The 12,118-nt window shown below is 40.9% G+C and overlaps 2 long non-coding RNA genes across 2 annotated transcripts; both read right to left on the reverse strand.

Annotated features, from left to right (window-relative positions):
- Positions 1-3,467: 3,467 nt before the first annotated feature.
- LOC123745016 (uncharacterized) lies at positions 3,468-5,892 on the reverse strand. Its single transcript, XR_006771284.2, has 4 exons — positions 5,789-5,892; positions 4,601-4,653; positions 4,279-4,441; positions 3,468-4,159 (listed from the first exon to the last, which is right to left on the reverse strand). It is a non-coding gene; the product is annotated as an uncharacterized lncRNA (long non-coding RNA).
- Positions 5,893-8,065: 2,173 nt separating this feature from the next.
- Positions 8,066-10,922, reverse strand: LOC123745014 (uncharacterized). The gene is made up of 4 exons (XR_006771282.2): positions 10,822-10,922; positions 9,446-9,498; positions 9,130-9,286; positions 8,066-9,001 (listed from the first exon to the last, which is right to left on the reverse strand). It is a non-coding gene; the product is annotated as an uncharacterized lncRNA (long non-coding RNA).
- Positions 10,923-12,118: the final 1,196 nt, after the last annotated feature.

The raw sequence follows: 12,118 nt of genomic DNA on the forward strand, positions 1-12,118 counted from the left end.
GGAAGGCAGCGTTGAGTGCATCACAGGAAGGCAGTGTTGAGTGCATCACAGGAAGGCAGCGTTGAGTGCATCACAGGAAGGCAGCGTTGAGTGCATCACAGGAAGGCAGCGTTGAGTGCACCACAGGAAGGCAGCGTTGAGTGCATCACAGGAAGGCAGCGTTGAGTGCATCACAGGAAGGCAACATTGAGTGCATCACAGGAAGGCAGTATTGAGTGCATCAAAGGAAGGCAGCCTAGAGTGCATCAAAGGAAGGCAGCCTAGAGTGCATCAAAGGAAGGCAGCATGGAGAGCATCAAAGGAAGGCAGCATAGAGTGCATCAAAGGAAGGCAGCCTAGAGTGCATCAAAGGAAGGCAGCCTAGAGTGCATCAAAGGAAGGCAGCCTAGAATGCATCAAAGGAAGGCAACCGAGAGTGCATCAAAGGAAGGCAGCCTAGAGTGCATCAAAGGAAGTCAACATGGAGTGCATCAAAGGAAGGCAGTCTAGAGAGCATCAAAGAAAGGCAGCGTGGATAGCATCAAAGGAAGGCAGCTTAGAGTGCATCAAAGGAAGGCAGACTAGAGTGCATCAAAGGAAGGCAGCCTAGAGTGCATCAAAGAAAGACAGCCTAGAGAGCATCATAGGAAGGCAGCCTAGAGTGCATCAAAGGAAGGCAGCCTAGAGTGCATCAAAGGAAGGCAGCCTAGAGTGCATCAAAGGAAGGCAGCCTAGAGTGCATCAAAGGAAGGCAGCCTAGAGTGCATCAAAGGAAGGCAGCCTAGAGTGCATCAAAGGAAGGCAGCCTAGAGTGCATCAAAGGAAGGCAGCCTAGAGTGCATCAAAGGAAGGCAGCCTAGAGTGCATCAAAGGAAGGCAGCCGGCCACATTCCAACACTCGCGACCGTTCGTCCGTACCCAGACACAGGGAGCTATGACGCAGGTTGAAAGGTGTTGAGTGTACACAATTACACTAGTAAGTGGTTGTCGCCTGCTCCGTGGCGCCCACTGCTGGGGGGGGGGGGAGCGACAGGTGACTCAAGGAGGAGTTACAGGTGACTCAGAGAGTTACAGGTGACTCAAGGAGTTACAGGTGATTCAGGGAGGAGTTACAGGTGACTTAGGGAGTTACAGGTGACTCAAGGAGGAGTTACAGGTGACTCAAGGAGGAGTTACAGGTGACTCAAGGAGGAGTTACAGGTGACTCAAGGAGGAGTTACAGGTGACTCAAGGAGAAGTTACAGGTGACTCAAGGAGGAGTTACAGGTGACTCAAGGAGAAGTTACAGGTGACTCAAGGAGGAGTTACAGGTGACTCAGGGAGAGTTACAGGTGACCCAAAGAGGAGTTATAGGTGACTTAGGGAGTTACAGGTGAGTCAAGGAGGAGTTACAGGTGACTCAGGGAGAAGTTACAGGTGACCCAAAGAGAAGTTACAGGTGACTAAAGGAGGAGTTACAAGTGACTAAAGGAGGAGTTACAGGTGACTCAAGGAGGAGTTACAGGTGACTAAAGGAGGAGTTACAGGTGACTCAAGGAGGAGTTACAGGTGACTCAAGGAGGAGTTACAGGTGACTCAGGGAGAGTTACAGGTGTCTCAGGGAGAGTTACAGGTGTCTCAGGGAGAGTTACAGGAAATACACGAAAATATTGTAATCCACATTATAACAAAAACAACGAACGAGAAACAAATACAAAAGTCCTCACTCATGCTATTCATCACCTGTGTAACAAAACAAATCTCGTGAGTTGAATGTATTTGTGTGTGTGTGTGTGTGTGTGTGTGTGTGTGTGTGTGTGTGTGTGTGTGTGTGTGTGTGTGTGTGTGTGTGTGTGTGTGTGCTGTACTCACCTAGTTGTGTTTGCCGGGGTTGAGCTCTGCTCTTTCGGTTCGCCTCTCAACGGTCCATCAATCAACTATTACATTTTTTTCCCCGACACACACATACACAGGACGCAGCCCGTAACAGCTTTCTAACTCCCAGGAACCTATTTACTGCCAGGTAACAGCGCATCAGGGTAAAAGAAACTGCCCGTCTGTTTCCGCCAGCGCCGGGATCGAACCCGGACCCTACGATTACGAATCCAGAGCGCTGTCCACTCAGCTATCAGGCTGAGTGTGTGTGTACTCTTGGGAATACTTTATAATAACATGTGTGTTTACGTGTTTGTGATCATTATCATGAATGTCAGTGTATGGTGTATGTTCCTGAGAGAACACGTGCTTTGTTTTATTGAAATCGAGATTTTATAAGTTTGTAAACAATTATGTGAGTACTTAAGTGTATTTAGTTGTTTTAATTTAAGCCCTGCATTGTGTGAAGTGTTGTCGCCGAGCCTTCCGTTTCTCCTCGCTCACATCACCCCATTAATCTTTTCATTGTCCCTTTTTCTTCATTCTTTATATTAGTTATGACCCATATGTTGTGTGCGTCTAACATCTGCGTTCTTCCCTTGACTATCTTATCGTTGATTATTTCATTACTTTGGTTCGTGTGAGATGCATTTTCAGTTCTTTTTCCCGTTGCTGTTCTACTGTTAATTTAGAGTAGCATGTAATAATATTTAGTCAATTCCACAATTGATTACTTTGAACAAATTCTTTTATATTTATGTTAACAAAATTAAAGTTTTCTTTCTGTAATTAACTTGCCATTACCAGAGTGATGTTACAATATTTTGGGCAAAGTGATCATAATTTATTCTGGTCTCGAGGACAGAAATAGACTAAGCTACTGTATTCTTTTGGGATGTGTATTTTTAACCCATTAAAAATGCTTGAACTAATTCTTGAGCACTCAATGCTTCCTTAAGAATTTAGAATATAGCCATAGTCAAGCCCCGGCGAGCTTGTTCAGTTGTTCCCAGCAGATAAACGTATAGAATCTATATGTGCCTCCACAAATTGTAGACATTTGTGTTAATTCTCCCAAGTTTTGAGTACAAAGCATTACAGTGCCCGGTGACTATATAACTGTAGAGACGCAACACATGCAGAGTGTGGGCGCCAGAACACCTCTTCCAGCCATACAAAGTAACAAATGTATTTCGCCTCAGTCAGCAGCCCGTCATTATTTGCCTTAGAGGCTTGTGAGTGTGAGGCAAGACTAACATAAGGGTGAAGCTTTAGAGACTAGTAGATTGTGATACTTGGTAGACTAGTCTCTACAGGAGATGACTGATATGTAACGAACCGTATTTGTGAGGCTCTGGTGAAGACGACCTCCGTTTAATAAAGGATAACAAGTGATGTCTGAGAAGAACGACAAGGTCCTGGTGGCGCCAGTAACAACCATTTCTCACCCCCCCCTCCAAGAGGTGCTAGAAGTGACGATAGAGCTTGTTCCGGGACTTCCTGATCATCCCACTGAGGCCACACTGAGAAAGACTAAGAGACAACCAGTCCTGGAAGACACTAGTAAGAACAACTTAAGTGTTGCAGGAGAGATGGGTCGCTGTATCACGGATGTTGCAAGAAGCTTAATTAAACAGGTTTTGTCAGTTTATTTATAACAGTAATTATAATTTACATGGCAATTCCGCTCGTTTCGTAAATATTTATACAGTTAATTACAACTTAACGATATTAAAAAGGCGTTTAACATGGACGCGTACAAAATATTTACAATATTTAACAACTATGAGTCTCGTTCACACGCCTTACAGACGTACTTTTAAACTAGGAAACATAACAGTGTATTCTACAATATAATATAAAAAACATACAACATAGATAAAACAGAGAAGTGCGTAACTCAACAGTAGACAAAATCGTACAATGTAATGTGAATATATGAGCAAATCTGTAGAATGGTGTTTATCAAAAGGGGGTCGAGGCAACATGCTAATAGCGAAGATAAGAGATAAAAACATTTCACACATTCCAGGGACATCAATGACAGGCATGATTCTCAGGCTGTTGTTGCCTGCAGGTGGCATATCAACAGAAGTGACGCTTGTGGTTGGTTATGTTGATTATATATAGTTTTATTTGGGGCTTGTTATGGGATGCCTTATGTAGATTATGAGAGAAGGAACTCGAGCAGGATATGAGTTGCCTCATTTAGGATATGAGTGAGGGGTCCTCAGGCAGGATATGAGGTGCCAGAGGAATGGATTTCCAGATCATCTTCCAGGATAATTTGACTCCATTGTCATCCTATTCTTCTAATTCTTCAGTCCTGCGGAGAGAACATTTAATTTTAATATTATACCAAATATAATTAAATGAGACAAGATAAAATTTATATATAAAAATCCACATAAAGAGAGAGAGAGCGCAATGGTGGCCATTACTCACTCGCTAATGGTAGGTGACTAAAACCTTTCTTGCCGAAACTGTGGCCACCGTAGTTGGTGGTCCCGAGGCGCCTCTGGCCAGGGAAGTCTCTCTTCTTGGTGATGAGCTGCGGCCCCGCCAGCACCGCCCCCAGCAGCGCCACCAGCACCAGCACCACCAGCACCTGCACAAACCATTCTTCATGTAAACGGTGACATACATAAAGTACACTTCCATGTAATTTATTGACTTCTCGTGCATGTTGGAGCATTCCCAGTATCCAGAGAATATTTATACAAGTACTTCATCTACAGTAATGTTCAGAGCCGAGTATTATACTCACAATGTTGATGATCATTTCTGCTTATCGCAGGACCTGGCTGTGCTCAACGTAACCTGTTCAAAATTAGAGTTCAACTTAAATTTATTCAGAATACATGATGTTATATTCACAAAAACATCTATTTTTATACATATTGCTGTATATTACCCGAATTTTATTATTTGTATTATTATTCACTGCTTATTTCTTACTAAACGTCACTTGCTAAACTTTACTTTGAAGACCTCAAGGTGGAACTGCAGTTTGTCTGTACAATTATATGTGACAATGCGGGGATTCTACACTTTCTTTATATATCATTGTATGTAATTATGCATGAGTTAATATGGTTAGTGTAGTGTAGCTGGCGCTGGCCTCTTGCTCGCAAGCTGACTTCGGGTGTTAGGAGTGTTCTGTGTACCTATTATTATTATTATTATTAGTAGTAGTAGTAGTGTACTAATAGTAGTAGTTGTAGTGATACAACTAATTGGTAACAGTAGTAGTAATCATGGTAGTGGTGGTAGTAGTAATACTTGTTGTTGTAGAGGTTGCAGACCAGTTCGAGTACATGAAGTACCGTCTAAGTTTTGAAGGTCATTAAGCAACTCGTCCTCTCAACTAATTGGTTGTGTTTGTGGCGTTATGGTAACCAAGTTACAAATACAGTCTACTATGCAAATTAATGGCTTGCAAATATCTACGTTTATATGCTCTGAGCTGGATAGGTTGGGAGGGTTGCTTGGGTTCGTACGCTTCTAGTCAGGTCAGGAGGTTGGATTTTTTACGGAGTGGCAAGTGAAGATAACGGGCTGTACAAAGGCCACCACAAAAACTTACTGGCAAACCATCAACTATAATTTTATCGTGAACAAAGTTTACAGCTGAAGCAAACTCTCGGTGCATATATAATTATATTTATAGTAATTCATAGAATATAAATATTACTATAAACAAATGTTATAGTTAGTATCTGTATTTCCTGTTATTATATTTGTATGCTAAATGGTTATACTAAATTAGGATAATATAACTCTTGTTGCTCTAACTGACAGGTATTTGATTCTTCACAACAGTTCATACGCCACAACTGCATTAATGGTTTGCATAAATAATTTACGAAAAGATGCATCTAAATTTCCAAATCAAAATTCTCGGGGTACGTGTATCAGTATAAAACAAGGATATACGATTTATAAGTGTACGTACAGGTGTAGAGTTGACAGGTGTGGAGTTGACAGGTGTGGAGTTGACAGGTGTGTTGAGGGAGAATGTCTCTCTTGCTCTATGACAGTGGTGGTCCTCAGCTGGGCGCTGGGCTTATATTGAGAGATCCCACAAAGGTGCCATCTAGTGTCTTATCTCTTAACTATTTTTACTATCTTATGAATACTTATGATCATACTATTTGAGCTGCACTATTCGGTGAAGGTTAAGCACGCGATAAACATCCACGTGGATGATGTTTAATTTATGTTTAGAATTTAGAACATACAATACAGACTGATACCTCGAGAAGTCGGTTTATGCATGGTAACTAACCAAGAAAACATATTGATTACTGACTTTCCCAGTGATGCCATAATTTATACGAAACTATTTCATCAGCAATTAATTCCACATTATGACAAAAGCCACGAACGAGAAACAAATACAAGAGTCCTCACTCATGCTATTCATAAATTGTGTAACTAAACAAATCTCGTGAGTTGAATGTGTGTGTGTGTGTGTGTGTGTGTGTGTGTGTGTGTGTGTGTGCGTATTCACCTAGTTTTGCTTGCGGGGGTTGAGCTTTGCTATTTCTGCCAGCCTCTCAACTATCAATCAATCAACTGTTACTAACTACTAATTTTTCACACACACACACACACACAGGAAGCAGCTCGTAGCAGCTGTCTAACTCTCAGGTACTTATTTATTGCTAGGTAACAGGTGCATCAGAGTGAAAGAAACTCTGCCCATTTGTTTCTGCCTTCAGCCGGGATCGAACCTGGACCCTAGGATTACGAGCCCAGAGCGCTGTCAACTCAACTATCAAGGCTGAGTGTGTGTGTACTCTTGGGAATACTTTATAATAACATGTGTGTTTACGTAGTTTGTGAATCATTATCATGAATGTCAGTGTATGGTGTATGTTCCTGAGAGAACACGTGCTTTGTTTCTAATGAAATTGGGATTTTATAAGTTTGTAAACAATTATGTGAGTACTTAAGTGTATTTAGTTGTTTTAATTTAAGCCCTGCATTGTGTGAAGTGTTGTCGCCGAGCCTTCCGTTTCTTCTCGCTCACATCACCACATTAATCTTTTCATTGTCCCTTTTTCTTCATTCTTTATATTAGTTATGACCCATATGTTGTGTGCGTCTAACATCTGCATTCTTCCCTTGACTATCTTATCGTTGATTATTTCATTACTTTGGTTCGTGTGAGATGCATTTTCAGTTCCTTTTCCCGTTGCTGTTCTACTGTTAATTTAGAGTAGCATGTAATAATATTTAGTCAATTCCACAATTGATTACTTTGATCAAATTCTTTTATATTGTTGTTACCAAGATTAAAGTTTTCTTTCTGTAATTAACTTGCCATTACCAGAGTGATGTTACAACATTTTGTGAAAAGTGGTCGTAATTTATTCTGGTCTCGAGGGCAGAAATAGACTAAGCTACTGTATTCTTTTGGGATGTATATTTTTAACCCATTAAAATTGCTTGAACTAATTCTTGAGCACTCAATGCTTCCTTTGCAATTTAGAATATAGCCATAGTCAAGCCCCGGCGAGCTTGTTCAGTTGTTCCTAACAGATAAACATATAGAATCTATATGTGCCTCAACAAATTATAGACATGTGTGTTAATTCTCCCAAGTTTTGAGTACATAGTATTAAAGTGCCCGGTGACTATATAACTGTAGAGACACAAACACATGCAGAGTGTGGGCGCCAGAACACCTCTTCCAACCATACAAAGTAACAAATGTATTTCGCCTCAGTCAGCAGCCCTTCATTATTTGCCTTAGAGGCTTGTGAGTGTGAGGCAAGACTAACATAAGGGTGAAGCTTTAGAGACTAGTAGATTGTGATACTTGGTAGACTAGTCTCTACAGGAGATGACTGACTTGTAACGACCGGATCTGTGAGGCTCTGGTGAAGACGACCTCCGTGTCATGAGGGATAACGCGTGATGTCTAAGAACGACAAGTTCCTGCTGGCGACCATTCTCACCCCCCCCCCCCAAGAGGTGCTAGAAGTGACGACAGAGCTTGTTCAGGGGACTTCCTGATAATCCCACGGAGACCACACTGAGAAGGACTAGAGAGACAACCAGTCCTGGAAGACCAATAAGAACGAGTCTCTTACACCTGGTGAGGTAAGACAGAGGAGGACTTTAAGGGAGACAGCCAGTCCTGGAAGTCACTAATAAGAACAACTTAAGTGTTGCAGGAGAGATGGGTCGCTGTATCACGGATGTTGCAAGAAGCTTAATTAAACAGGTTTTGTCAGTTTATTTATAACAGTAATTATAATTTACATGTCTATTCCGCTCGTTTCGTAAATATTTATACAGTTAATTACAACTTAACGATATTAAAAAGGCGTTTAACATGGACGCGTACAAAATATTTACAATATTTAACAACTATGAGTCTCGTTCACACGCCCTACAGACGTACTTTTAAACTAGGAAACATAACAGTGTATTCTACAATATAATATAAAAAACATACAACAGTAGATAAAACAGAGAAGTGCGTAACTCAACAGTAGACAATATCGTACATCGTAGTGTGATGATATGAGCAAATCTGTAGATTGGTATTTATCAAAGGGGGTCGAGGCATCATGCTAATAGCGAAGATAAGAGATAAACACATTTCTCACATTCCAGGGACATCAATGACCAGACATGATTCTCAGGCTGTTGTTGCCTGCAGGTGGCATATCAACAGAAGCGACGCTTGTGGTTGGTCAAGTAGATTATATTTCTTGTTTGGGGCTTGTTGTGTGTTGCCTCATTAAGGATATGAGCATGTTCTTCAGGCAGGATAGGAGGTGCCTCATGAAGGCTTTAATGTATAATGACTTACTGTAAATGCATAGCTCTTGAAATGGCACTTTGTCTGTAACTAGCTGACATTGTAACTATAAGGTGTGAAGGATAGATGAGATTGTTTATGTAATAATCTAAGATGAGGTCTGATAAAGACCTTTTGTGCCCTCTGTAATGCTTTTTCCGCTACTGCTCACAGGATGGGTATGGGGTGCATAATAAACTAGCCGCCTCCGGCGGCAACAATCAGCAAATCATGAAGGTTGAGTGAGGTTCCTCAGGCAGGATATGATTTGCCAGTGGAATTGATTTCCAGATCATCTTCCAGCATAAAGGGACTCCATTGTCATCATCCTATTCTTCTAATACTTCTGTCCTGTGAAGAGAATATTTAATTTTAATATTATACCGAAAGAGACAAGATTAAATTTATATTTAAAAATGCACATGAGAGAGAGAGAGAGACACACACACACACACCAAGCAATGGTGGCCATTACTTACTCGCCAATGGTAGGCTACTGTAGCCTCTCTTGCCGAAACTGTGGCCACGGTAGTTGGTGGTCCCGAGGCGCCTCTGGCCAGGGAAGTCTCTCTTCTTGGTGATGAGCTGCGGCCCCGCCAGCACCGCCCCCAGCAGCGCCACCAGCACCACCAACACCTGCACAAACCATTCTTCTTGTAAACGGTGACATACATAAAGTACACTTCCATGTAATTCATTGACTTCTCGTGCATGTTGGAGCATTCCCAGTATCCAGAGATTATTTACACAAGTACTTTATTTACAATAATGTTCAGAGCCGAGTATTATACTCACAATGTTGATGTTCATTTCTACTTATCGCAGGACCTGGCTGTGCTCAACGTAATCTGTTCAAAATTAGAATTCAACTTTAATTTTTTCAGAATACATGATGTTATATTTACAACAACATCTATTTTTATACATATTGTTATATATTACACGAATTTTATTATTTGTATTATTATTCACTGCTTATTTCTTACTAAACGTCACTTGCTAAACTTTACTTTGAAGACCTCAAGCTGGAACTGCAGTTTGTCTGTACAATTATATGTGACAATGCGGGGATTCTACACTTTCTTTGTATATCATTGTATGTAATTATGCATGAGTTAATATGGTTAGTGTAGTGTTGCTGTCGCTGGCTTCTTGCTCGCAAGCAGACTTCGGGTGTTAGGAGTGTTCTGTGTACCTATTATTACTATTATTATTATTATTATTATTATTATTAGTAGTAGTAGTAGTAGTAGTAGTAATAATATTTCACTAATAGCAGTAGTATTGTACTAATAGTAATAGTGGTGGTAGCAGTAATACTTGTTGTTGTAGAGGTTGCAGACCAGTTCGAGTACATGAAGTACCGTCTAAGTTTTGAAGGTCATTAAACAACTCGTCCTCTCAACTAATTGGTTGTGCTTGTGGCGTTATGGTAAACAAGTTACAAATACAGCCTACTATGCAAATTAATGGCTTGCAAATATCTACGTTTACATGCTCTGGATTAGATATGTTGGGAGGGTTGCTTGGGTTCGTACGCTTCTAGACAGGTTAGGAGGTTGAATTTTTTACTGGAGTGGCAAATGAAGATAACGGACTGTACAAAGGCCTCCGCAAAAGCTTACTGGTAAACTATCAACTATTACTTTTATCGTGAACAATGTTTACAGCTGAAGCAAACTCTCGGTGCATACATAATTATGTTTTATAGTAATTATATATGACTTTCGGCGCCGTGGAGAAGGGGGACCTGCTGCTTGGGTAACAGCCTCTCTCCGTATCAACCTACACTGGCTTTGCGCCCTGGAGAGGTCACTCCAAACCGACAACCAGAGCCTAACTCCAAAGTTTCCTGAGACTGATGAATGTCTACTAGTAATTCATAGAATATAAACATTACTATAAACTAATGTTATAGTTAATATATGTAAGTCCTGTCATTATGTTTGTATGCTAAATAGTTATACTAAATTAGGATAACATAACTCTCGTCGCTCTAACTGACAAATATATGATTCTTCACAACAGTTCACCCGCGCACACCCGCCACAACTGCATAAATGATTTACATAAATCACTTACGAAAAAATGCCTCTAAGTCTCCAAATAAAAATTCCCGGGGTACGTGTATCAGTATAAAACAAGGATACATGATTTATAAGTGTACGTACAGGTCTATAGTCGACAGGTGTGGAGTTGACAGGTGTGGAGTTGATAGGTGTGTTGAGTGAGAATGTCTCTCTTGCTCTACGACAAGTGGTGGTCCTCAGCTGGGCGCTGGGCTTATATTGAGAGATCCCACAGAGGTGCCATCTAGTGTCTTATCTCGTAACTATTTTGACTATCTTATGAATACTTGTGATCATACTATTTGAGCTGCACTATTCGGTGAAGGTTAAGCACGCGATAAACATCCACGTGGACGATGTTTAATTTATATATTGAATTTAGAACATAAAATACAGACTGATACCTGGAGAAGTCGGTTTATGCATAGTAACTAACCAAGAAAACATATTGATTACTGACTTTCCCAGTGATGCCATAATTTATACGAAACTATTTCATCAGCAATTACAATATGCTGAGAGTTCTCGTTACAGAGTCGTGGATGATCTAATTATCTATCTATTCTTACGCTTATTGAGTTCCACTTTAAGTGTTAATTAGCAATAATTTAATTGTTGATGGGCGTTCTGGACGAATACAAATCACTCCTCACTGGGATGTTAAGCTCGTGTCTGAGTCTGGGTTTAGAGACTCAAGGAGTTACAGGTGACTCAAGGAGAGTTACAGCTGACTCAAGGAGAGTTACAGGTTACTCAAGGAGGAGTTACAGCTGACTCAAGGAAGAGTTACAGATTACTCAAGGAGGAGTTACAGCTGACTCAAGGAGGAGTTACAGGTTACTCAAGGAGGAGTTACAGCTGACTCAAGGAGTTACAGCTGACTCAAGGAGAGTTAAAGGTGACTCAAGGAGGAGTTACAGGTGACTCAAAGAGTTACAGGTGACTCAAGGAGGAATTACAAGTGACTCAAGAAGGCGTTGCAGGTTACTCAATGAGGAGTTACAGGTGACTCAAGGTAGAGTTACAGGTGACTCAAGGTGGAGTTACAGGTGACTCAAGGTAGAGTTACAGGTGACTCAAGGTGGAGTTACAGGTGACTCAAGGTGGAGTTACAGGTGACTCAGGAAGAGTTACAGGTGACTCAGGGAGAATTACAGGAAATACACGAAAGTATTGTAATCCACATTATAACAAAAGCAACGAACAAGAAACAAATACAAAAGTCCTCACCCAAGCTATTTATAAACTGTGTAACAAAACAAATCTCGTGAGTTGAATGTATTTGTCTGTGTGTGTGTACTTACCTAATTGTGCTTGCGGGGGTTGAGCTTTGGCTCATTGGTCCCGCCTCTCAACTGTCAATCAACTGGTATATGGTCATGTGTATATGGTATATGGT

The sequence above is a fragment of the Procambarus clarkii genome, chromosome 57 (assembly GCF_040958095.1).
Source record: "Procambarus clarkii isolate CNS0578487 chromosome 57, FALCON_Pclarkii_2.0, whole genome shotgun sequence".
Classification (NCBI taxonomy): domain Eukaryota; kingdom Metazoa; phylum Arthropoda; class Malacostraca; order Decapoda; family Cambaridae; genus Procambarus; species Procambarus clarkii.